At 39.1% G+C, this 27,080-nt stretch overlaps 1 protein-coding gene and 1 pseudogene across 1 annotated transcript in view; one reads left to right on the top strand and one right to left on the bottom strand.

Moving 5' to 3' along the window:
* Window positions 1–27,080, top strand: part of SLC9B1 (solute carrier family 9 member B1) — a 130,008-nt gene that overhangs the window by 53,947 nt on the left and 48,981 nt on the right. The window lies entirely within an intron of this gene.
* Window positions 16,211–17,569, bottom strand: LOC104662320 (annotated as a pseudogene).

Below are 27,080 nucleotides of genomic sequence, written 5' to 3'. Positions count from 1 at the left end.
TTAATTTTGTATCCTGAGACTTTGCTGAAGTTGCTTATCAGCTTAAGGAGATTTTGGGCTGAGACGATGGGGTTTTCTAAATATACAATCATGTCATCTGCAAACAGGGACAATTTGACTTCTTCTTTTCCTAACTGGATACCCTTGATTTCTTTCTCTTGCCTGATTGCCCTAGCCAGAACTTCCAACACTATGTTGAATAGGAGTGGTGAGAGAGGGCATCCCTGTCTTGTGCCAGTTTTCAAAGGGAATTTTTCCAGTTTTTGCCCATTCAGTATGATATTAGCTGTGGGTTTGTCATAAATAGCTCTTATTATTTTGAGGTACGTTCCATCAATACCGAATTTATTGAGCGTTTTTAGCATGAAGGGCTGTTGAATTTTGTCAAAAGCCTTTTCTGCATCTATTGAGACAATCATGTGGTTCTTGTCTTTGGTTCTGTTTATATGCTGGATTACGTTTATTGATTTGCGAATGTTGAACCAGCCTTGCATCCCAGGGATGAAGCCCACTTGATCATGGTGGATAAGCTTTTTGATGTGCTGCTGAATCCGGTTTGCCAGTATTTTATTGAGGATTTTTGCATCAATGTTCATCAGGGATATTGGTCTAAAATTCTCTTTTTTTGTTGTGTCTCTGCCAGGCTTTGGTATCAGGATGATGTTGGCCTCATAAAATGAGTTAGGGAGGATTCCCTCTTTTTCTATTGATTGGAATAGTTTCAGAAGGAATGGTACCAGCTCCTCCTTGTACCTCTGGTAGAATTCAGCTGTGAATCCATCTGGTCCTGGACTTTTTTTGGTGGGTAGGCTATTAATTGTTGCCTCAATTTCAGAGCCTGCTATTGGTCTATTCAGGGATTCAACTTCTTCCTGGTTTAGCCTTGGGAGAGTGTAAGTGTCCAGGAAATTATCCATTTCTTCTAGATTTTCTAGTTGATTTGCGTAGAGGCGTTTATAGTATTCTCTGATGGTAGTTTGTATTTCTGTGGGGTCAGTGGTGATATCCCCTTTATCATTTTTTATTGCATCTATTTGATTCCTCTCTCTTTTTTTCTTTATTAGCCTTGCTAGCAGTCTGTCAATTTTGTTGATCTTTTCAAAAAACCAACTCCTGGATTCATTGATTTTTTGGAGGGTTTTTTGTGTCTCTATCTCCTTCAGTTCTGCTCTGATCTTAGTTATTTCTTGCCTTCTGCTAGCTTTTGAATGTGATTGCTCTTGCCTCTCTAGTTCTTTTAATTGTGATGTTAGAGTGTCAATTTTAGATCTTTCCTGCTTTCTCTTGTGGGCATTTAGTGCTATAAATTTCCCTCTACACACTGCTTTAAATGTGTCCCAGAGATTCTGGTATGTTGTATCTTTGTTCTCATTGGTTTCAAAGAACATCTTTATTTCCGCTTTCATTTCGTTATGTACCCAGTAGTCATTCAGGAGCAGGTTGTTCAGTTTCCATGTAGTTGAGCGGTTTTGATTGAGTTTCTTAGTCCTGAGTTCTAGTTTGATTGCACTGTGGTCTGAGAGACAGTTTGTTATAATTTCTGTTCTTTTACATTTGCTGAGGAGTACTTTACTTCCAATTATGTGGTCAATTTTGGAATAAGTGCGATGTGGTGCTGAGAAGAATGTATATTCTGTTGATTTGGGGTGGAGAGTTCTATAGATGTCTATTAGGTCCGCTTGGTGCAGAGATGAGTTCAATTCCTGGATATCCTTGTTAACTTTCTGTCTCGTTGATCTGTCTAATGTTGACAGCGGAGTGTTGAAGTCTCCCATTATTATTGTATGGGAGTCTAAGTCTCTTTGTAAGTCTCTAAGGACTTGCTTTATGAATCTGGGTGCTGCTATATTGGATGCATATATCTTTAGGATAGTTAGCTCTTCCTGTTGAATTGATCCCTTTACCATTATGTAATGGCCTTCTTTGTCTCTTTTGATCTTTGATGGTTTAAAGTCTGTTTTATCAGAGACTAGGATTGCAACCCCTGCTTTTTTTTGTTCTCCATTTGCTTGGTAGATCTTCCTCCATCCCTTTATTTTGAGCCTATGTATGTCTCTGCATGTGAGATGGGTCTCCTGAATACAGCAGACTGATGGGTCTTGACTCTTTATCCAGTTTGCCAGTCTGTGTCTTTTAATTGGAGCATTTAGTCCATTAACATTTAAGGTTAATATTGTTATGTGTGAACTTGATCCTGCCATTATGATATTAACTGGTTATTTTGCTCGTTAGTTGATGCAGTTTCTTCCTAGCCTCGATGGTCTTTACATTTTGGCGTGTTTTTGCGATGGCTGGTACCGGTTGTTCCTTTCCATGTTTAGGGCTTCCTTCAGGGTCTCTTGTAAGGCAGGCCTGGTGGTGACAAAATCTCTAAGCATTTGCTTATCTGTAAAGGATTTTATTTCTCCTTCACTTATGAAACTTAGTTTGGCTGGATATGAAATTCTGGGTTTAAAATTCTTTTCTTTAAGAACGTTGAATATTGGCCCCCACTCTCTTCTGGCTTGTAGAGTTTCTGCCGAGAGATCTGCTGTTAGTCTGATGGGCTTCCCTTTGTGGGTGACCCGACCTTTCTCTCTGGCTGCCCTTAAGATTTTTTCCTTCATTTCAACTTTGGTGAATCTGGCAATTATGTGTCTTGGAGTTGCTCTTCTGGAGGAGTATCTTTGTGGCGTTCTCTGTATTTCCTGAATTTGAATGTTGGCCTGCCCTACTAGGTTGGGGAAGTTCTCCTGGATGATATCCTGAAGAGTGTTTTCCAACTTGGTTCCATTTTCCCCCTCACTTTCAGGCACCCCAATCAGACGTAGATTTGGTCTTTTTACGTAATCCCATACTTCTTGCAGGCTTTGCTCATTTCTTTTTCTTCTTTTTTCTTTTGGTTTCTCTTCTCGCTTCATTTCATTCATTTGATCTTCAATCGCTGATACTCTTTCTTCCAGTTGATCGAGTCGGTTACTGAAGCTTGTGCATTTGTCACGTATTTCTCGTGTCATGGTTTTCATCTCTGTCATTTCGTTTATGATCTTCTCTGCATTAATGAGTCTAGCTGTCAATTCTTCCACTCTTTTTTCAAGATTTTTAGTTTCTTTGCGCTGGGTACGTAATTCCTCCTTTAGCTCTGATAAGTTTGATGGACTGAAGCCTTCTTCTCTCCTCTCGTCCAAGTCATTCTCTGACCAGCTTTGATCCGTTGCTGGTGATGGGCTGCGCTCCTTTGCAGGGGGAGATGCGCTCTTATTTTTTGAATTTCCAGCTTTTCTGCCCTGCTTCTTCCCCATCTTTTTGGTTTTATCTGTCTCTGGTCTTTGATGGTGGTGACGAACTGATGGGGTTTTGGTATAGGTGTCCTTCCTGTTTGATAGTTTTCCTTCTGACAGTCAGAAGGACTCTCTGTTGGTCTGTTGGAGATTGCTTAAGGTCCACTCCAGACCCTGTTTGCCTGGGTATCAGCAGCAGAGGTTGCCGAAGATAGAATATTGCTGAACAGCGAGTGTACCTGTCTGATTCTTCCTTTGGAAGTGTCCTCTCAGGGGTGTACTCCACCCTGTGAGGTGTGGGGTGTCAGACTGCCCCTAGTGGGGGATTTCTCCCAGCTAGGCTACTCAGGGGTCAGGGACACACCTGAGCAGGCAGTCTGTCCGTTCTCAGATCTCAACCTCCGCGTTGGGAGATCCGCGGCTCTCCCCAAAGCTGTCAGACAGAGTGGTTCGCGTCTGCACCGGCTCCCGCTACTTCCCCTGTTGGTCTTCAGCTGTGCGCTGTCCCCAGAGGTGGAGACTACAGAGACAGGCAGGCTTCCTTGAGCTGCTGTGAGCTCCACCCAGTTCGAGCTTCCCAGCGGCTTTGTTTACCTACTTAAGCCTCAGCAATGGCGGGCGCCCCTCCCCCAGCCTCGCTGCTGCCTTGCGGATAGATCGCGGCAGACTGCTGTGTTAGCAGTGAGGGAGGCTTCGTGGGCGTGGGACCCTCCCGGCCAGGTGTGGGATATATTCTCCTGGAATGCCTGTATGCTTACAGCACAGTATTGGGGTGGGAGTTACCCGATTTTCCAGGTGTTGTGTGTCTCAGTTCCCCTGGCTAGGAAAACGGATCCCCTTCCCCCTTGCGCTTCCAGGTGAGGCGATGCCTCGCCCTGCTTCAGCTCTCGCTGGTCAGGCTGCAGCAGCTGACCAGCACCGATTGTCCGGCACTCCCTAGTGAGATGACCCCAGTACCTCAGTTGAAAATGCAGAAATCACCGGTCTTCTGTGTCGCTCGCGCTGGGAGTTGGAGACTGGAGTTGTTCCTATTCGGCCATCTTGCTCCGCCCCTATTCATATACCTTCTTTGATGAAGTATCTATTGAAATCTTTTGCCCATTTTAAAAATTAGGTTTTTTTAATTCTTATAAAAGTTCTTTATGTATTCTAAATGTAAGTTATGCTATTTTATTTTTGTTGTTGGTTTTTTTGGTCTTTGTTTTTGTTTTTTTTTTTGAGATAGGATCTCACTCTGTCACCCAGGTTGCAGTGCAGTGGCTCCATCACAGCTCATGTAGCTGACCTCCTGGGCTCACACTCAGCCTCCTAGGTAGCTAGCTCTACAGGCACCTGCCACCATGCCCAGCTAATTTTTAAATTTTTTGCAGAGACAGGATTTTGCCATGTTGTCCAAGCTGATCTCAAACTCCTGGGCTGAAGTGATCCTCATGCTTTGGCCTCCCAAAGTGCTGGGATTACAGGCATGAGCAACCACATCTGGCCTAATATAAGTTCTTTATCAGATATATATTTAGCAGTGTTTTCTCCCAGTCTATAGCTTTCCTTTTCATTTATTTTTTATTTGTTTTTTTATTATTATAATACTTTAAGTTCTAGGATACATGTGCACAATGTGCAGGTTTGTTACATATGTATACATGTGCCATGTTGGTTTGCTGCACCCATTAACTCGTTATTTACATTAGGTATATCTCCTAATGCTATCCCTCCCCTCTCCCTCACACCCCATGACAGGCCCCAGTGTGTGATGCTCCCCGCCCTGTGTCCAAGTGTTCTCATTATTCAATTCCCACCTATGAGTGAGAACATGCAGTGTTTTGTTTTCTCTCCTTGCAATAGTTTGCTCAGAATGATGGATTACAGCTTCATCCCCTACAAAGGACATGAACTCATCTTTTTATGGCTGCATAGTATTCCATGGTGTATATGTGCCACATTTTCTTAATCCAGTTTATCATTGATGAACATTTGGGTTGGTTCCAAGTCTTTGCTATTGTGAATAGTGCTGCAATAAACATACAGATACATGTGTCTTTATAGTAGCATGATTTATAATCCTTTGGGTATATACCCAGTAATGGGATCACTGGGTCAAGTGGTATTTCTAGTTCTAGATCCTTGAGGAATCGCCACACTGTCTTTCCACAATGGATGAACTAGTTTACACAACCACCAACAGTGTAAAAGTGTTCCTGTTTCTCCACATCCTCTCCAGCATCTGTTGTTTCCTGACTTTTTAATGATCGCCATTCTAACTGGTGTAAGATGGTATCTCTTTGTGGTTTTGATTTGCATTTCTATAATGACTGGTGATGATGAGCATTTTTTTCATGTGTCTGTTGGCTGCATAAATGTCTTCTTTTGAGAAGTGTCTGTTCATATCATTCACCCACTTTTTGATGGGGTTGTTTGAATTTTTCTTGTAAATTTGTTTAAGTTCTTTGTAGATTCTGGATATTAGCCCTTTGTCAGATGGGTAGATTGCAAAAATTTTCTCCCATTCTGTAGGTTGCCTGTTGTCTCTGACAGTCGTTTCTTTTGCTGTGCAGAAGCTCTTTAGTTTAAGTAGATCCCATTTGTCTATTCTGGCTTTTGTTGCCATTGCTTTTGGTGTATTAGTCCGTGAAGTCCTTGCTCATGCCTGTGTCTTGAATGGTATTGCCTAGGTTTTCTTCTAGGGTTTTTACGGTTTTAACATTTAAACCTTTAATCCATCTTGAATTAGTTTTTGTATGAAGTGTAAGGAAGGCATGCAGTTTCAGCTTTCTACATAAGGCTAGCCAATTTTCCCAGCACCATTTATTAAATAGGGAATCCTTCCCCCATTTCTTGTTTTTGTCAGGTTTGTCAAAGATCAGATGGTTGTAGATGTGTGTTGTTATTGAGGACTCTGTTCTATTCCATTGGTCTATATCTCTGCTTTGGTACTAGTACCATGCTGTTTTGGTTACTGTAGCCTTGTAGTATAGTTTGAAGTCAGGTAGTATGATGCCTCCAGCTTCTTTTTGTTTGGGATTGTCTTGGCAATGCAGGCTCTTTTTTGTTTCCATATGAACTTTAAAGTAGTTTTTTCAAATTCTGCGAAGAAAGTCATTGGTAGCTTGATTGGATGCCATTGAATCTATAAATTACCTTGGGCAGTATAGCCATTTTCACAATATTGATTCTTCCATGCTATTCCATGAGCACAGAATATTCTTCCATTAGTTTGTGTCCTCTTTTATTTCATTGAGCAGTGGTTTGTAGTTCTCCTTGAAGAAGTCCTTCACACCCCTTGTAAGTTGGATTCCTAGGTATTTTATTCTCTTTGTAGCAATTGTGAATGGGAGTTCACTCATGGTTTGGCCCTCTGTTTGTCTGTTACTGGTGTATAGGAATGCTTGTGATTTTTGCACATTGATTTTGTATACTGAGACTTTGCTGAAGTTGCTTATCAGCTTAAGGAGATTTTGGGCTAAGACGATGGGGTTTTCTAAATACACAATCATGTCATCTGCAAACAAGGACAATTTGACTTCCTCTTTTCTGAACTGAATACCCTTTATTTCTTTCTCCTGCCTGATTGCCCTGGCCAGAACTTCCAACACTATGTTGAATAGGAGTGGCGAAAGAGGACATCCCTGTCTTGTGCCAGTTTTCAAAGAGAATGCTTCCAGGTTTCGCCCATTCAGTATGATATTGGCTGTGGGTTTGTCATAAATAGCTCTTATTATTTTGAGATACGTTCCATCAATACCTAGTTTATTGAGAGTTTTAGCATGAAGGGCTGCTGAATTTTATCAAAGGCCTTTTCTGCATCTATTGGATAATCATGTGGTTTTTGTCTTTGGTTCTGTTTATGTGATGGATTACGTTTATTGATTTGCGTTTGTTGAACCAGCCTTGCGGCCCAGGGATGAAGCCCACTTGATCGTGGTGGATAAGCTTTTTGATGTGCTGCTGGATTCGGTTTGCCAGTATTTTATTGAGGATTTTCGCATTGATGTTCATCAGGGATATTGGTCTAAAATTGTCTTTTTTGTTGTGTCTCTGCCAAGCTTTGGTATCAGGATGATGCTGGTCTTATAACATGCGTTATGGAGTATTCCCTCTTTTTCTAGTGATTGGAATCATTTCTGAAGGAATGGTACCAGCTCCTCTTTGTACCTCTGGTAGAATTCAGCTGTGACTCCATCTGGTCCTGGACTTTTTTTGGTCGGTAGGCTCTTTATTATTGCCTCAATTTCAGAGCCTGTTATTGGTCTACTCAGGGATTCAAATTCTTCCTAGTTTAGTCTTGGGAGGGTGTATGTGTCCAGGAATTTATCCATTTCTTCTAGATTTTCTAGTTTATCTGCGTAGAGGTGTTTATAGTATTCTCCGATGGTAGTTTGTATTTCTGTGGGATCGGTGGTGAGATCCCCTTTATCACTTTTTATTGCATCTATTTGATTCTTCTTTCTTTTCTTTTTTATTAGTCTTGCTAGTGGTCTATCTATTTTGTTGATCTTTTCAAAAAACCAGTTCCTGGATTCATTGAGTTTTAAAAGGGATTTTTGCGTCTCTATCTCCTTCAGTTCTGCTCTCTGATCTTAGTTATTTCTTGCCTTCTGCTAGATTTTGATTTTGTGTGCTCTTGCTTTTCTAGTTCTTTTAATTGTGATGTTAGGGTGTCAATTTTAGATCTTTTCTGTTTTCTCTTATGGGCATTTAGTGCTATACATTTCCCTCTTCACACTGCTTTAAATGTGTCCCAGAGATTCTGGTACGTTGTATCTTTGTTCTCATTGGTTTCAAAGAACATGTTTATTTCTGCCTTCATTTTGTTATGTACTCAGTAGTCATTCAGGAGCAGGTTGTTCAGTTTCCATGTAGTTGAGTGGTTTTGAGTGAGTTTCTTAATCCTGAGTTCTAATTAGATTGCACTGTGGTCTGAGAGACAGTTTGTTGTGATTTCTGTTCTTTTACATTTGCTGAGGAGTTCTTTGCTTCCAACTATGTGGTCAGTTTTGGAATAAGTGCGATGTGGTGCTGAGAAGAATGTATATTATGTTGATTTGGGGTGGAGAGTTCTGTAGATGTCTGTTAGGTCTGCTTGGTGCAGAGTTGAGTTCAATTCCTGGATATCCTTGTTAACTTTCTGTCTCATTGATCTGTCTAATGTTGACAGTGGGATGTTAAAGTCTCCCATTATTATTGTGTGGGAGTCTAAGTCTCTTTGTAAGTCTCTAAGGACTTGCTTTATGAATCTAGGTGCTCCTGTATTGGGTGCATATATATTTAGGATGATTAGCTCTTCCTGTTGAATTGATCCCTTTACCATTATGTAATGGCCTTCTTTATCTCTTTTGATCTTTGTTGGTTTAAAGTCTGTTTTATCAGATACTAGGATTACAACCCCTGCCGCTTTTTGTTTTCCATTTGCTTGATAGATCTTCCTCCATCCTTTTATTTTGAGCCTATGTGTGTCTCTGCACATGAGATGGGTCTCCTGGATACAGCAAATTGATGGGTCTTGACTCTTTATCCAATTTGCCAGCCTGTGTCTTTTAATTGGAACATTTAGTCTATTTACATTTAGGGTTAATATTGTTATGTGTGAAACTGATCCTGTCATTATGATGTTAGCTGGTTATTTTGCTTGTTAGTTGATGCAGTTTCTTCCTAGCGTCAATGGTCTTTACAATTTTGGCATGTTTTTGCAGTGGTTGGTACTGGTTGTTCCTTTCCCTGTTTAGTGCTTCCTTCAGGAGCTCTTGTAGGGCAGGCCTGGTCGTGACAATATCTCTAAGCATTTGCTTGTCTGTAAAGGATTTTATTTCTCCTTCACTTATGAAGCCTAGTTTGGCTGGATATGAAATTCTGGGTTGAAAATTCTTTTCTTTAAGAATGTTGAATATTGGTCCCCACTCTCTTCTGCCTTGTAGGGTTTCTGTGGAGAGATCTGCTGTTAGTCTGCTGGGCTTCCCTTTGTGGGTAACCTGACCCTTCTCTCTGGCTGCCCTTAAGATTTTTCCCTTCATTTCAACCTTGGTGAATCTGACAGTTATGTCTTGGGGTTGCTCTTCTTGAGGAGTATCTTTGTGGTGTTCTCTGTACTTCCTGAATTTGAATGTTGGCCTGCCTTGCTACGTTAGGGAAGTTCTCCTGGATAATATCCTGAAAAGTGTTTTCCAACTTGGTTCCATTCTCCTCGTCACTTTCAGGTACACCAATCAGCCGTAGATTTGGTCTTTTCACATAGTCCCATATTTCTTGGAGGCTTTGTTCATTTCTTTTTACTCTTTTTTCTCTAAACTTCTCTTCTCGCTTTATTTCATTCATTTTATCTTCAATCACTGATACCCTTTCTTCCACTTGATGGAATTGGCTACGCATGCGTGCATCACGTAGTTCTCGTGCCATGGTTTTCAGCTCCATCAGGTCATTTAAGGTCTTCTCTATGCTATTTAATCTTGTTAGCCATTCATCTAATCTTTTTCAAGGTTTTTAGCTTCCTTGCCTTGGGTTTGAACATCCTCCTTTAGCTCGGAGAAGTTTGTTATTACCAACCTTCTGAAGCCTACTTCTGACAACTCATCAAATTCATTCTCTGTCCAGCTTTGTTCCATTGCTGGTGAGCAGCTGCGATCCTTTGGAGGAGAAGAGACGCTCTGGTTTTTAGAATTTTCAGCTTTTCTGCTCTGGCTTCTCCCCATCTTTGTGGTTTTCTCTACCTTTGGTCTTTGATGTTGGTGACCTACAGATGGGGTTTTGGTGTGGATGTCCTTTTTGTTGATATTGATGCTATTCCTTTCTGTTTGCTAGTTTTCCTTCTAACAGGATCCTCAGCTGCAGGTCTGTTGGAGTTGTTGGAGGTCTACTGCAGACCCTGTTTGCCTTGGTATCACCAGCAGAGGCTGCAGAACAGCAAATATTGCTGCCTGATCCCTCCTCTGGAAGCTTCGTCTCTGAGGGGCACCTGGCTATGTGAGGTGTCAATCGGCCCCTACTGGCAGCTCTGTCGGTTCTCAGAGCTCAAACTCCATGCTGGAAGAACCACTGCTCTCTTCATAGCTGTCAGACAGGGACGTTTAAGTCTGCAGAAATTTCTGCTGCCTTTTGTTCCGCTATACCCTGCACCCAGAGGTGGAGTCTACAGAGGCAGGCAGGCCTTGCTGAGCTGTGGTGGAGCTCAAAGGAGCTTCTCAGCTGCTTTGTTTACCTACTCAAGCCTCAGCAATGTCAGATGCCCCTCCGCCAGCCCAGGCTGCAGCCTTGCAGTTCAATCTTGGACTGCTGCACTAGCAGTGAGTAAGGCTCTGTAGCTGTGGGACCCACTGAGCCAGGAGTGGGATATAATCTCCTGGTGTGCCATTTGCTAAGACCTTTGGAAAAGCACAATTTTAGGGTGGGAGTGTCCCAATTTTCCAGGTACCGTCTGTCACGACTTCCGTTGGCTAGTAAAGGGAAATCCCCCATCCCCTTGCATCACTTCCTGGGTGAGGTGACACCCCGCCCTGCTTCGGCTCACCCTCTGTGGGCTGCACCCACTGTCCAACCAGTCCCAGTGAGATGAACCAGGTACCTCAGTTGGAAATGCAGAAATCACCTGGCTTCTGCGTCGATCACACTGGGAGCTGCAGACCAAAGCTGTTCCTATTTGACCATCTTGGAATGATCCTCTCTTGTCATTTATTCAAGAAATATTTGAAAAGCAAAGATGTCATCATTTTGATGAAGTCCCAGTTTATCAGTTTTTCTTTTATGGATCATGTTTTTGGTATTATATCTAAGAAACCTTTGCTTAGTCCAAGGTCACGAATATTTTCTCCTGTATTTTTTCCTAGACATTTTACAGTTTTAGCTCTTACAATTAGGTCTATCGTCCATTTTAGTTAATTTCCGTATATGACCTAAGGATCTAGGTTTAGTTTTTGTAAATGAATAACCAATTCTTATAGAATCATTTATAGAAAGAACATCTTTTTCCTATTGAATTGTCTTAGCATCTTTGATGAAAATCAATTGACTTTCATCAAATGAAAGTGGGTTGGATTCTGAACTCCCCTTAATTCCATTGATCAATCTATCTCTCTTAATGCGGATTCTACACTGTCTTGACTACTTTTGCTTTACACTGAATTTTAAAATAAGGCAGTATTAAGTACTCTAACTTCATTCTTACTTAGCAAGATTGTTTTGGCTATTCTAGATATTATTGTATTTCTATATGATTTTAGAATCAGCTTGTCAATTTTTCCAATAATCTTTCTAGACTTTTGGCAGGAATTGCAGTTAATTTGTAGATCAATTGACATCTAACAATATTAAGTCATCTAATCCATTAACATGATATATCTCTCCATTTGTTTAGGCACTTATCTGAGTGATGTTTTTTAGTTTTCAGTGCAAAGGTTTTGCACTTATTTTGTTAAAGGTTTTCCTAATTATTCTATTATTGCTATAGTTTGAGTGTCCCTACCAAAACTCATGTTGGAATGCTTAAGAGGTGGGGCCTAACGGGAAGTGTTTGGGTCTTGGGAGCTCTTCCTTTGTGGGCAGCTTGGTACTATTCTTACACTAGTGAGTGAGTTCTCACTCTTGTGAGACTAGATTAGTTCTCTCAGGAATGGATTAGTTACCATGAAAATGAGTTCCTATACAGTGAAGTCACGCTTCATGCTTGGCCCCTTGGTACATGCCTACTCCCCTTTAACCTTCTTCTACCATGTTGTGACACAACACTAAAGCTTTGACCAGAACCCAAACAGATGCCAGTGTCATGCTTTCCGGCCTGCAGAACTGCAAGCCAAATATATCTCTTTATAAATTACTCAGTCTCCGGTATTCTGTTATAGCAACACAAAACGGACTAAGACAGAAAATTGGTACTGAGAGTGGGATGTTGCTATATAGATACTCGAAAATGCAGAAGCCTCATTGGAACTGGGTAATGGGCAGAGGCTGGAAAAGTTTGAAGGAGCAGAGTAGAAAAAGACTGTATTGTCATAAACAGAGCATGAAGTATAATTTTGGTGAGGACTCAGAAGACAACAAAAAGATGAGAGAAAGTTTAGAATTTCTTAGAGATTGGTTCAGTAGTCATTACCACACTGCTGATAAAAATATGGACAGCAAAGGCCATTCTAATGAGATCTCAGATAGAAATGAAGAACAAGGTATTAAGAACTGGAGACAAAGTCATCCTTGTTACACCGTAGCAAAAATTTGGCTGTCTTGTATCTAAGGCTTTGTGCCCTAAGGTTTTGTGGAAGGCTAGACTTAAGAGTGATGAACTAGGGTACCTGGCAGAAGAAATTTCTAAGCAAAATATAGAGCAGCTATGTATCTACTGTTTACTACATTCAGTGAAATGCAAAATGAAAGGGAAGCAAGCATAAAAATTTGAAAATTAATAGCCTGGCCATGTGGTAGAGAATGAAAGAGCATTTTCAGGAGAGGAGTCCAAGGTTGCAGCAGAACAACAAATACTAAAGAGATTAGCACTGAGAGAAGAAAGCCAGTTGATAATTATTGAGACAATTTTTTAAAGACCCTTGAAGGCATTTCAGAAATTTTAGAGGTTGCCTCTCCAGAGGTCTAGGAGGACAGAATGGTTTTAAGAGACAGGACCCATGCATCACTACCCTGTGTAGCTGTTTTGAGATCTTGCTCCCCAAATATTGGCACAGCCCTCAGCAGCCACCCCAGCCATGGCACAATCATACCCAGGTGTGGCTCAGGCTGCCATCCCACAAGATACAAGCCATAAACCTTGGTGGCAAACAGTCGTGGATCAAGCAGCCTCAGATGCAGCTCATGACACCACTCTGGAGGGTGCAAGCGGTAAGCCTTGATGGTATTTACAACCATGTGGTACTAGTTTTGCAGATGTGCAGAATACAAGAGAAATGAAGGCATGGCGGCTTCCACCTAGATTTTAAGGAATGTACTGAAAAGACTGGGAGCTCAGGTAGAGACTTGTTGCAGGGCCAGAGCCACTGCAGTGTACCTCCCCTAAGGCAATGCTGAGCAGAAAAATGGGGGGTTGGAGCTGCCACAAAGAGCCTGTACCAGGGCAATGCCTAGTGAATCCATGAAAGTGGACCATCACTGGGACTCCAGAACTATAGAGTCATTGCCAACATACAACCTCAGCCTGAAAAAGCCACAGGTAACCAACTCCAACCAGTGAGAGCAGCCATGTGGCTATGCCCAACAAAGCAGCAGAGGTGGGGCTGCCCAAGGCTTTAGGGATAAAACTCCCCACTGTGCCCAGGAGGCAGCACATGGAGTGGATAATTATTCTGGAGCTTTAAGATTTAGTATCTGCCCTGCTGAGTTTTGAACTTGCTCAAGGCTTGTCACCTCTTTCTTCTTTTGGCCTATTTCTCCATTTTGGAATGGGACTGTCTGCCATATGACTATTCAACCATTGTATCTTGGAAGTAAATAACTTGTTTTATTATTATTATTATTATTTTACAGGCTCATAGCTAGAAGGAACTTGCCTTGAGCCTTATATGAGACTTTGGACTTTGACCTTTGAATTGGTACTGGAATACATTAAGACTTTGCAGACCATTAGGATTGAATAATTATATTTTACAGTGTAAAAGAGACATGAGTTTGGGGTTCCAAGGGTGGAATGCCATGGTTTCAGTGTCTCTGCCAAAAATCATATTGGAACTTTTAAGAGGTAGAGCCTAATGGGAGATGCTCGGGTCATGGGGACTCTGCCGTTTTGAGCAGTTTGGTGCAGTCCTCATATAGTGAGTGAGTTCTTGTTGTCATGAAACTGGATTGGTTCCTGTGGGAATACATTAGTTACCCTGAGAATGGATTGTTATAAAGCAACCCATTGTACAAAGTTGTACCTTGTGTTTGGCCTCTTGGCACATTCCCACTTCCTCTTTGGTCTTGTGCCATGTTTTGATGCACTACTAAAGTCCTCACCAGAAGCTAAGCAGATGCTGGTGCCATGCTTCTTGAACTTCCCAATCTGGAGAAACATAAGCTAAATAAACCTCTTTATACAGTCTCAGACATTCTATTATAACAACATAAAACAAACTAAGACATTTATTTTTTATGCTATTGTGATTGGAATTGTTTTCTTTATTTCATCTTTGTATTGTTTATTGCTACCATATACACAACTGATTTTTGTATATTGATCATATACTCTACAAACTTGCTAAGCCCCACTCTTAGTTCTAGTAAGTTTGGGAGGGGGTGTGGTATGTGGGTGTGTGTGTGGGTGTGTTCCTCAGGATTTTCTGTATACAAGGCTAATAATAAAAAGAGTTGTCTTTTTTCCATACCTTTTTTTCCTTGACTATTACACAAACTAAGACCTATGGTGCATTGTAAAATAGAAGTGGTAAATACAGGTATCTTTGCATTTTTCCTAATCTAGAGGGAAGCACATTCAATTTTTTTTTAACCATAAAATATGTTTGCTATAAGCTTCTGGTAGATGCCTTGATCATTTGAAGAAGTTCCCTTCTATTCATAAGTTGATGAGATTTCTTTTTAATATGTGAGTGTTGAATTCTGTCAGATGCTTTTCTGCATCTATTGAGGTGATCATATGGTTATGTCCTTTATTCTGTTAATATAGTTTATTACATTGATTTTGGATGTTAAGTCAACCTCACATTCCTGAGATAAACTTCATTTGATTATGGTTTAAAATTTTTTTCATATGTTGCTCAATTACGTTTGCTAATATTTGGTTAAGAATTTTTATGTCTAGGTTCACAAGGGATATTGGTATATAGCTGTGTTTTCTTGTAATGTCTTTGTCTCATATTGATATCAGGGTAATATTGATATCAAATGAAATAAAGTTAGTTGGGAAGTTTCCTTCCTCCTCTATTTGCTGAAAAAAGTTTTTGTAACATTGGTATTGTTTCCTCTCTTAATAGTTCGGTAGAATTCACCAGTGAAGTATATTTTTTCTCTATAGGAAGATTTTAAATTACTGATGCAGTTTCTTTACTCGATATCGGTATATATTTTTTCCTTTTTCCTTTAGTCAGTTTTGGTAATTTGTGTCTTTCTAGAAATTGTTCTATTTTATCTGAGCTGTCTAATTTTTTACCTTAAAGTTATTACACCATTTTCTTAACATCCTCTTAAGGGTAAGGTCTGTGGTGATATTTCTCTTTCATTCTTGATTTTGGGAATTAGTGTCTTCTTTCTTTTTTCTTGGTCAATGTAACTAAACAGTATTTATTTTCTTGACTTTCTGAAATAAGCAATTTTGGATTTCTTTGGTTGTTTTTAATGTTATCCTGTTCTGTATATATCGTTTTGCACCGTGACCTTTGTATTTCATACATCCTACTTACTTTTGGCTTGGTTTACTCATCTTTTTCTAGAGTCTTAAGCTGGAAGTTTTAATTATCAATTTTAGATTACTTTTTCTTTCTGTTTCTAAAGCTATACATTTTCCTCTATACACTGCTTTAATTGCATCCTGTAAATAATGGTATGTTTTTTTTTTTGTTTTGTTTTGTTTTGTTTTGTTTTGTTTTGTTTTTTGTATTTTAAGTTTATAACATTTTATTTATAAAAATAGGCTGGGGAAAAAGGATTTATACCACTGCATTCTTTCCTGGGGGAGAAATATTTTGGGCCATTTTTGAATTTCTTTTCCTCTTAACAATTTTCAAAGTCACATTTGAATTCCTTGAGAATGGTATTTGTCAACAAAAAAGCTCAAGTGAAAAGGAGGAGGGAAACTGGAGAAGTACGAAGAAAGGGAGTGGGAGAAGAAGGAGTGGGCATACAACAGCTAACACATAAAGAAATGACTTTTACTGAAATGACTCTGCACTGTGCGTCATGCACTAGGTGATGCAAGCATGCTACTCAAACATCAACACCAAATGTCATTTAGAAATGGTGGTCTTCTCTGGGTTCTGACGGACACTTGTTCCCCAACATGACACTATTAAATGATGCTTTCAAGGCAGACACTAAGACATTACTCCAAAGAGAAGGCTGTGGTGGCAGATGCTGGGGCCATATTCTTCATAGGCCTTCTTGGTGTGACAGTCTGAAATAACTCCAAAGTTGAGGCTAGCATTAAGCTTCCAAACCATAAGGCATAGTGCTGCATGTGATGGATTGCCACCCGAACCTCTGCAAGCTTAGGTTTGATTCTCCTGCCACTGAGCTCCTTTACTGAGTTTTAATCTGACATGTACCACTCTTCAAATCTCTCTGCAGTTGAGGTTCAAATTCCTGAACATGGTCAAACCTCTTGAAAGAACAACATTCTTATATAGCGGACAGTGCACATCAATGGGACAGTTTTGTATTCATCAACAATATTCAAGATGGATTCCATAACGTCTGGGTTGGCAAACTCTGGGTAAAAAAATATTTCAGGTTGCAGGAACCTTTTGTAACCAACATCTATTGTGAATTTCTCCTGGTTGATCACATTGATACCTGTGTACTGTTTGATCCACTTCCAGGGATCCACATCATACTTAGCAAATTCCTTGACTATATCAGGGCAAATGTAATAGTATTTCTCCTTCATGGCTTTTGTGGTCTCCAGTGACTGCTCAAGAGGGATTCCTACCTCCCTCTCCCTTAGCAGCTGTCGCATGAAATACGCAATATCACCTACAATCAGGATGTGTTTGATGCAGCTCCCAATTACATAACATTCTACAACTGGGAGAACATAGGTGACTCCATCTCTTTTGTCAATTACTGTACTCATTAACATACATTCACCCACTTGTTGAGATGTCCAAGATACCGCCAAGGCCAGTACCTCCTGAACTGCAATGTAGAATCCTGGTACATTAAATAATTCAAACATAATTTCTGCAAAAATGCTCTGTATTTTCTAGTGTATTCAGTGGAAGTTCTGTCATTAAAAAATAATGGTCCTCAGATTCTGCTCAAAAATATTTAAAAACCACTTGCTCCATGAACCTTTCCATAATACCCCAGTCTTCAGTGATTCCATGTCATATTGACCACTTTGTAATGGCTTCATCCTGTATAAAAAAAGTCAAGGTCATCAACTCCCCTCAACATTCTCCTTTGGGCTTTGTCATCTACCTTTGCTGACTCTCTGATAGAAATGCATGAAAGAATAGTAAACTATGGCTCAGTGTTGCCTGCATAGCCAAGTTTGGAATACCTACTGAAGTTGTCACAGGGCTGAGACCCAGAGCAGTGGATGCAGCTCAACCTCCAGGTGTGGGCTGGATGCCAGGGGCTGAGAGCAGGGCCATGGAGAAGCCAGCGTGGGCACTGAGTGGCTCTTACCTGATGCCACAGTCTGCCACACAGGAAGGCAGGAAGCCCGCCATGCTTGGAATACACAGCACTTAGCCCCACTGGCCACCCTGGAGCACCCTGCCACCATGCACTCGGCAACCCACTCACCCCATATGCCACGTCTCCTGCGTGTTTCCATTTTTATTATAAGATATATTGTAGATGGGTACAGCAAACCACCATGGCACATGTATACCTATATAACAAACCTGCACGTTCTGCACATGTATCCCAGAACTTAAAGTACAATAAATTTTTAAAAAGGAGTATTTTAAAGGCTCAATCTACTATTTGACAGTCATGGAAATAGTGAATGGGAGTTAAAGGGAAAAAAATAAGCAAAAGAAGGAAGGGAGGAGGAAAGGGAAAAAGAAAGGAAAGAAAAGAAAAGGAAAAGGGAAATACAAGAAAAGAGACTAAATAAATAAATAAATAAGTGACTGAAAGTCTGGGAGTTAGCAAATATGTATTCAGACAACACTTACAAAATAGGCCTCTTGCTAAAAATAGCAGAATGCACAAAGTACAGTAGCAGCCTGTCTGTCCTGAGAGGCTGGGGAGGTTTAGGAAAAGAGGCTGGGCAGGTTGGAGACAGATAAGTATGCAGTCAGTTTTTGCTTGGTGGAGAAAGTAATCATGGGTGATTCAGAAAAAGAAAGATACTTACGTAATAATTGTTTTGTACTTTTTTTTTGGTCTTCTATTACTTTCATAAAATTATCTTTGCAACAAAAGTTATTAACACTGTCAGCACTCCTTGTATGCAAAATTCTTTGAATTGGATTTCTTAATTTGTGATCACACTGGTAATTTAGCACAATGAATTGAATGTGTGTCTTTATGTTTAAAGGGAAAAATAAAATTCAAAACAGCATATTTGATGTAATTTATGATTAGATAATAGAGAAATATCAATTTTAATATAATTTTTAGAAAGTAAAGCTTTGGCTGGTCACGGTGGCTCACGCCTGTAATCCCGGCACTTTGAGAGGCTGAGGCAGGTGGATCACGTGAGGTCAGGAGTTCAAGACCAGCCTGACCAACAGGGAGAAACCCCGTCTCTACTGAAAAAAACAAATTAGCCGGGTGTGGTGCCACATGCCTGTAATCCCAGCTACTCGGGAGGCTGAGGCAGGAGAATCGCTTGAACCTGGGAGGCGGAGGTTGTGGTGAGCCGAGATCATGCCATTGCACTCCAGCCTGGGCAACAAGAACGAAACTCCGTCTCAAAAAAAAAAAAAAAACAATTCTTATTAGTGGAACTACTAAAAAAATGCAATGACTCTAAACTCATATCTTACCACACAGTAGATGTATATCAGAATTTAAGCAGCAGAGAAATCATTTTTAACTTTTTTTTATTTTTACTCATCAGAAAACCATATGAGCTAAAAATACCGAGGCTTCCTAAAATGTACAAACCTCACCACAGCTTTACCACACTGTTTTGTTTTGGGTTTTGCTATTTTAAAATATAAAATAATTCTTCAGTATAACTCATAATTATTTAACTATCAGTAATACTTTGTTATTTATATTAATAAATTCTGCTTCCTTTTGTGAGATTAATTATCCATAGTTTTTGCCAGTCTGTTTCTGGGCATTTTACTATTTCTCTACTCAGAGTTGTAATTGCACTTTATCTATCCTTCTTAATTAGAACATCCTTCCTTTATACCAGTGTTTAAAAAATAAATTTAATACTTAATTCAATTTAATACTTCTAAATACACACATATATATATATAATATAGTCAAGTTCATAAGGAATATATGTGTGATTTTTCACATTTCTTTAATGTCCAAAAAGATATCCCACTGCATATATGTTTTCTGGTGAGGTTTTAATATACATATTGTTTATTATTCTTTTTTCCTGACACTAGTGCTTCTCAAATTATCTGTGATGAAGAAACAGATGTGGTTTTTTTGTTTTGTTTTTCTTCCTTTCTTTAAAAAAGAAAACTTTTATTTTGGGTTCAGGGGTACATGTTCAGGTTTGTTACTTAGGTAAACTTGTGTCATGCGGGTTTGTTATACAGATTATTTTGTCACCTAGGGACTAAGCTTAGTAGACTAGGACCCAATCGTTTTTGTTTTTAATTTCCCATTTGATGTAGACTGATACTTACTTTTTATAAGATACAATGTCAAATTGCTACAGAACTTTGTAATCACTCTCCATTTCTGTATTTGTCTTGTCACTGAGAACAATCCTTGGCACCAGCCAAGAGGGCCCCTGACCAAAAGCACAGGGAGTGTCCTTCCGGCTCCTTGCTTCCTGTCAGCATTCTGCTCACTAAACAAGTGCTTGAACCACCCCCTTCTCTTGTCTATTGATATTCAAGCAAAATCTCAATGCAAAAAGAGAATCCATGATGTAATTAGAGAAGAGAATGTGTTCTTTTTGGATATATCCTTAAAAAATCTTTCCTCAAAATGTCAAAAATTCTATTACCAGAAATGTTCTGATTTTCCTAGAATGCAAGAATTCCTGGAAGAACATCTTACAGATTGCAATATTCTTTCATGGTCACTAGTTCATTTTATTGTAACAAAACCTATGTATATTGGCAAGAGAGAATTTTTTATCCCCATTTTACAGACAATAAAACTGACTTACAGGTTTAAAAAAATTATATTTTTATATAGAGAGAGAGAGAAAAAACAAGAAAACACTTGTGTTTTCTTCTTTCACCCATAATTACCATTTGCATATGTCTCCTAATCTCCTATCCTTTTACATTCAACCTGCTTGTTTTATGTAAAGTTTGTTTCTTGTAGGCACCATATAGCTGAATCTTGTTTTTTTAAAGTCCTGTATGGTAATAGTTGCCTTTTGATTTTAGTCCATTCACATTTAACATAATTATTGATATGGTTGGATTTGCATTTAACATCTTGTTATTTGTTTTCCATGTGTCATATCTTTTTGTTTTTCTTTTCTCACATTACTGCTTCTTTCATGTTAACCAAGTATTTTTAGTGCCCTATTTCAATTTCTCTGTTGATTTTTGCTGTTTTCTAGCTTTTTGTTGTAGTGGTTTCTCTGGGGCTGGTTTTTTTTTGTTTTCTTTGTTTTTGTTTTTTTTGTTTTTTGAGACAGTCTCACTCTGTCGCCCAGGCTGGAGTGCAGTGGAACGATCTCAGCTCACAGCAAGCTCCGCCTCCTGGGTTCACGCCATTCTCCTGCCTCAGCCTCCCAAGTAGCTGAGACTACAGCCCGGTTAATTTTTTGTATTTTTAGTAGACACGGGATTTCACCATGTTAGCCTGGATTGTCTCCATCTCCTGACCTCGTGATCTGCCCGCCATGGCCTCCCAAAGTGCTGGGACTACTGGTGTGAGCCACCGTTCCCGGCCTCTCTGGGGCTTATTTTTTTAAGAGACAACGGCATGGTCGTAGCTTATTGCAGCCTCAAACTCCTGGGCTCAATCAGTCCTCTCACCTTTGCCTGTCAAGTAGCTGGGACTACAGGCATGTGTCATCACACCTGGGTAATTTTGCTTAAATTTTTTTAGAGACAGTTGTATTAGTCCATTCTTGCATTGCTTTCAAATACCTGAGAGTCAATAATTTATGAGAGGTTTAATTGGCTCACAGTTCTGCAGGTTGTACAGGAAGCATAGAGGCATCTGCTTCTGGGAAGCCTTCAGGAAGCTTACAATCGTGGCAGAAGACAAATGCATATCACATAGCGAAAGCAGGAGTAAAAGAGCAAGGGTCAGTGCTACACACTTTTAAATGAGATCTCACAAGAACTTATTCACTGTCACAAGGACAGCACCAAGAGGATGGTACTAACCATTCATGAGAAATCTGCCCCCATGATCCATTCACCTCCCAGCAGGACCCACCTCCAACTTTGGGAATTACAATTCAACATGAGATTTGGGCAGGGACATATATCCAAACTATATCAACAGAGTCTCATTGTGTTGTTTGGGCTAGTCTCAAACTACTAGCCTCAAGCAATACTTCTATCTCAGCCTCCCAAGTACCTTTGGGGATTATAATAATCAATCATCTTCCCTTTTTACAATCTACTTTGGTTTAATAATTTTTACTTAATTCCAGTGTTATATAGCAACTTTGATCCAATGTACCTCTTATATGCTATAAACTCAGCAGTATTGTTATAGTTATTGCCTATAATAATCATATGCTTTTTTAAAAGAGATTAAATCAGAATACACACACACACGCACACACACACATCTTTTATACTTACAAATTTATTTACCATTTCCAGTGCCACTTATTCCTTATAGGTTCAAGTTGCCATCTGGTGTCATATCCTTTTATCTTTATATATATATATACTTTAAGTTCTAGGGTACATGTGCACAACATGCAGGTTTGTTACATATGTATACATGTGCCATGTTGGTGTCCTGCACCCATTAACTCGTCATTTACATTAGGTATATCTCCTAATGCTATCCCTCCCCACTCCCCCCACCTCATGTCAGGCCCTGGTGTGTGATGTTCCCCACCCTGTATCCAAATGTTCTCATTGTTCAATTCCCACCTATGAGTGAGAACATGTGGTGTTTGGTTTTCTGTCCTTTTATCTTAAAAGCATTTTCTTTAGTGTTTCTTTATCAAGGGTAAGTTATCTTTATTTTTATTTATCTGGAAATGTCTTTATTTCAGCTTCATTTTTGAAGGATCATTTAACTGGATACAGAATTCTTGGTTGACAGTTATTTTTCCCTGCATTTTTGAAATGTCACTTCATAAGGCCTCCATTTTTTCAGATAAAAATGCCAGTATTGATCATATTATTGTTCTCCTGTATGTGATAAGTCATCTCTTGCTACTTTCATAATTTTTTTATTATCCTTGGCTTTCACCAATTTGACAGTTATGGCTCTAGGTGTGAATCTCTTTGTGTTTATCCTACTTGAGATTTGTTGAACTTCTTATATCTGAAGATTAATGTTTTTCATAACATTTTTGAAGTTTTCAGACATGTTTTCAAATATTTTTCTGCCCCCTTATCTCTCTCTTCTCCTGGAATTCCCATTATGCATATGTTAGTGCTCTTGATGGTATCCCATAAGTTTCTGAGGATCTGTTTATTATCCTTTTTTCTTTTTGTTCTTCAGATTGATTAACCTCTATTGGTCTATCTTGAAGTTCACTGATACTTTCTTTCACAAGGTCAAATGTGCTATTGAACCTCGCTAGTGATTTTTTCACTTTAATTGTTGTACTTTTCAATTCTAGATTTCTATTTTTAAATATGTTCTGTCTCCTTATTCATATTCTCTATTAGACAGAACATTGTTATCATATTTTTAATTTGAATATATTTATAATATATACTTTGAAAATTTTCTAAATCTGATATCTGAATTCAGACAGTTTCTAGTCACTGATTTTTTTTCCAGAGTATGAGCCATATTTTCCTGTTTCCTTACACATCTAATAATTTTTAACTGAAAACTAAACACTTTAATTATACATTATAGCAAATCTGGATTTGGTTTTTATTTGTGATTGTTTTGTTGTTGTTATTGTTTTGGTAATTGGCCTATACTTGTACTGTATAATCCTTCTGCCCAATGGTTTTCAGCAGTGATGTCTTTTATATTGTGTTGTTGTTGTTATTATTGTTTTAGCCTGTCTTTCTAGGAATTTCCTTTGTGTCTGTTGCATAGTTTGATTTTGGAGAGACATTATGTTAAAGCTAGTAAGCCTTACACTCTCTGCCAAATAATCTGTGGGTGGTTGGGTGAATGCATTCAAAGTTGCAATTAATACTCAAGTCTCACTTCATTTTTACTTTTTGTCATACTCTCTTGAGTCTTTCCTACACTTCCATACTTTTCCAATCAGCCATATATGTGTGGAGAACTTATCTCAAACTGTCTATGACTCTCTCCTTTCCAGGATATCTCATTTTTTTTAAGTAATACTCAGGTTTTTAATTTATTATAGTGAAAGGACACAAAGCAGAATTAGCAAAGGGAAAAAGGTGTATGTGGTAAAGTCTAGAGGAAACCAGGCACAAGCTTCCCAGAATCACCTCCTGTGGAGTTACAAGGATGTGTTTTTCTTTCCCAGCATGAAATTTTGACAGCACATGTGCAATGTCGTCTACCAGGACCAGAGTCTCATTAGAGACTAAGTACTCAGGATTTTATGGACGTTACTCTCCTTCACATGTACCAGAATTCCAGACTCCCAGAAGGAAAGCAGCTGTTCAGAGTAAACCACAGTGTTTGTATAAACATTTTGGGCACAGTGAGCCACTCTTCTCAGAGAATTGGAACTTGGAATTGGGAAACTCTAGCCTTGCATGTGGGTCTTTCTTTTCTTTCTTTCCTCTTTCTCTCTCTCTCTCTCTCTTTCTTTCTTGAATTCCAGGATACATGTACAGAACGTGCAGGTTTGTTACATAGGTATACATGTGCCATGGTGGTTTGCTGCACCTGTTGACCCTCAGGACCTCTCATTTAAATTTTTGTCTTGTCTTCCACTTCCCCAACTGAGACTGCAACCGCAGACTAGTAAAGCTACAATTCTCTCTGTTCATTCCCAAACCACTCTGCTATATTTAACTGGCAAAACCATTGATTTCTTCCCTCTACTCCATACCAAATCCACTCCTGCCCCCAGCCCTAACAGGAAAGCTGCTGGTTTTTACATCTAGCTTCATACTGGTAAAACTGCAGTTTTTCCCAACTGAGCTTGGGGATGAAAAGAGGGATGGGAGTGTATTAGTCCGTTTTCATTCTGCTGATAAAGACATACCCAAGACTGGGAAGAAAAAGAGGTTTAATTGGACTTATAGTTCCAGATGGCTGGGGAGGCCTCAGAATCATGGTGGGAGGTGAAAGGCACTTCTTACATGGTGGCGGCAAGAGGAAGATGCAAAAGCAGAAACCCCTGATAAAGTCATCAGATCTTGTGAGGCTTATTCACTACCATGATAACAGTATGGGGGGAACCACCCCCGTGATTCAATTATCTCCCACCAAGTCCCTCCCACAACACATGGGAATTATGGGAGTACAATTCAAGATGAGATTTGGGTGGGGACACAGAGCCAAACCACATTAGGGAGCATCCCCAGTCAGGAAGGGCTCAGACTTTTACCAATCCTACCAAAAACCCTAATACTTTTTTCAAGAATAAATGCTTCTTAATTTGATAACTGTCTTTGATGAGTTTTCAGGGTACTAAAAAGATTGTTTTTGGTATTTTGTGCAATTTTAGGGGAGAGTTTTGGTGTGGAAATAAATTGCCAACCTTTTCATGTCACCTCACAACCTTATCTCTGTATCTTCTGATTAACAATTTTCATTAGTAATGTGTTACACATATTAGTAATGTGTTACAACATTGGTTGTACAATGTGTTACAACCAATACTTGTTTAGACTAACCTACATTTTACCAATTACTTTGCACATTGATCCTTCCTTTTTGGTTCTATGTTATATTTCTAAAGCATATCTTTCAGTAGATTTTTCCCCAGTAAAAAATGGCATATGTTCTTAAATGTATTTGTTTGACAATATCTTTCATTTGTCTTTTGTTTGAGTGACAGTTAACCGGCTACAGAATTCAACATTGAATGACTTCTTTATCTCTGTACTTTGAAGATTTTAATTATGCTATTAAGAATTGAGAATCTGCTTTATTGTTTATTTCATTATGATTAATCTCTTTCTCTGTCTAGATTCTTTAAGATTTTATTTTTGCCTTTGGTAGTCTATAGTTTCTCAACATTTTATCTAAGTGTCTACTTTTACTTAATCCTGATTAGAATTCATTTGACTTCCTGTGTCCAAATCAATAAAAACCTTAATCAATTCTGTAAAATTTGAAGCCAGTTTTCTTCTCAAATATTGTATCTTCTTCATTCTTTCAATTATGTTTCAGAAACTACTGTTAGCTGTGTTTTAGATATTTTCCATCATCTAAATCTCTCATTTTCTACCTCATTTTTTTATGCTATGATCTTAAGTAATTTCCTCATATCTACCACTTTGCTGTGTTCTCCTTCAGCCATGTCTAGACTGCTATTTGGGGTACTTAGTGGGGTTTTTTAGTTGAGTAACTTTTAAGGTTTTTTCTAGATGTTCTATTTAATTATTTTGCAATACTTTCAAGTAGCTTTTTCTTCTCATGTCTCCAATTTTTAAAAAATTGTCTCTAGTCCCTTTGAAAATACATATTTTATAGTGTCTATCTAGTGGTTCTATTAGCTGAGGTTTTTAGACATCTAATCCCATTCTTTGTTGTATCTGTTAACTTTTGCTCATGGGATATTTCTTCTTATTTTATTTTAAGTTCAGATTCACTTGGTTTTACCTTTGAGACTTTATGCGGTCTGGGATTAGGAGTGTCTGTTAGAGATTTTTTGAATTAGCATCTGCCAAGTGTTCTAGGGATACTTCTATGCAGGGACACTTTTATGGTAGATTTAGAACTTTGGGATCCCTAAACTGTGCATGTAATGTAAATTTGAGCCCTACACATAAGTTGGATGAGGCCAGTGTTGCATATGAATTCTCAAAAAAGACTTTGCCACCCAGAGACCAGCTAAGACAAACTGTCTTGTCTTCTCAGTTTGTCAGTAGGATGACATTTTCTGGTCCATTCTTTTTTTTCTTCTTCTTTTTCTTGAAATGGAGTTTTGCTCTTGTTGCCCAGGCTGGAGTGAAGTGGCGCCATCTCAGCTCACTACAATGTCCGCCTCCTGGGTTCAAGCGATTCTCCTGCCTCAGCCTCCCAAGTAGCTGGGATTACAAGCATGCGCCACCAGGCCAGGCTAATTTTTTGTATTTTTAATAGAGACGGCATTTCTCCATGTTGGTCAGGCTCATCTTGAACTCCTGACCTCAGGTGATCCACCTGCCTCTGCCTCCCAAAGTGCTGGGATTACAGGCATGAACCACCGTGCCCAGCCTCATCCATTCTTTTAGTAAGAGTTTAGCCCTCCAAGGCTTCCAGGTTTGCAGGATGACAATAATCAGAGGGGAGGGGGGAAAGAAACTTTGTTCTAACTTTCTGCCTGGAGTAAGTCAACATCCTCCTCTTTTACCCTGGCAAATTCTATACAGCCAGAAAGGGGTCATAGCTAAAAAATGCCTGTAAGTTGTTTTAAAAACATTAAAAGCATTACCTACTATGATTCATGGCAAATGACTTAATTAGCATATGGAAATTTACCATGTTATTGTCTGTCCTTTACAGAAACCTATGGATTCCTCTGTGAGTAGCACCTAGTTGCCAGAAACAAGATGTCTAATAGCTTATACCTACTCATCTTATCTACCTCTACTTCCTACACATAATCTAAGATACTTTATATTTATTCCCACAAAGTCTAGGTTCATTTCTTCTATCCATTACCTTCTCTAATACATTTATGCCAAATATCAATTGAATTATCCTTTCAAAATAAAGATTTAGTAGGTTCCTGTTAAAAGATTTGGCACCCTGACACGGTGATCTTCAATAAGATTGTGAATTCTTATCACAGACAATCATCCTCTTATTTTCCATCCTGATGAAAAAGCTATT

Source organism: Rhinopithecus roxellana, chromosome 2 (genome assembly GCF_007565055.1).
Source record: "Rhinopithecus roxellana isolate Shanxi Qingling chromosome 2, ASM756505v1, whole genome shotgun sequence".
Lineage (NCBI taxonomy): Eukaryota > Metazoa > Chordata > Mammalia > Primates > Cercopithecidae > Rhinopithecus > Rhinopithecus roxellana.
Note: the sequence above shows the minus strand (reverse complement) of the source record. Positions and strands in the feature narration are given on the sequence as shown.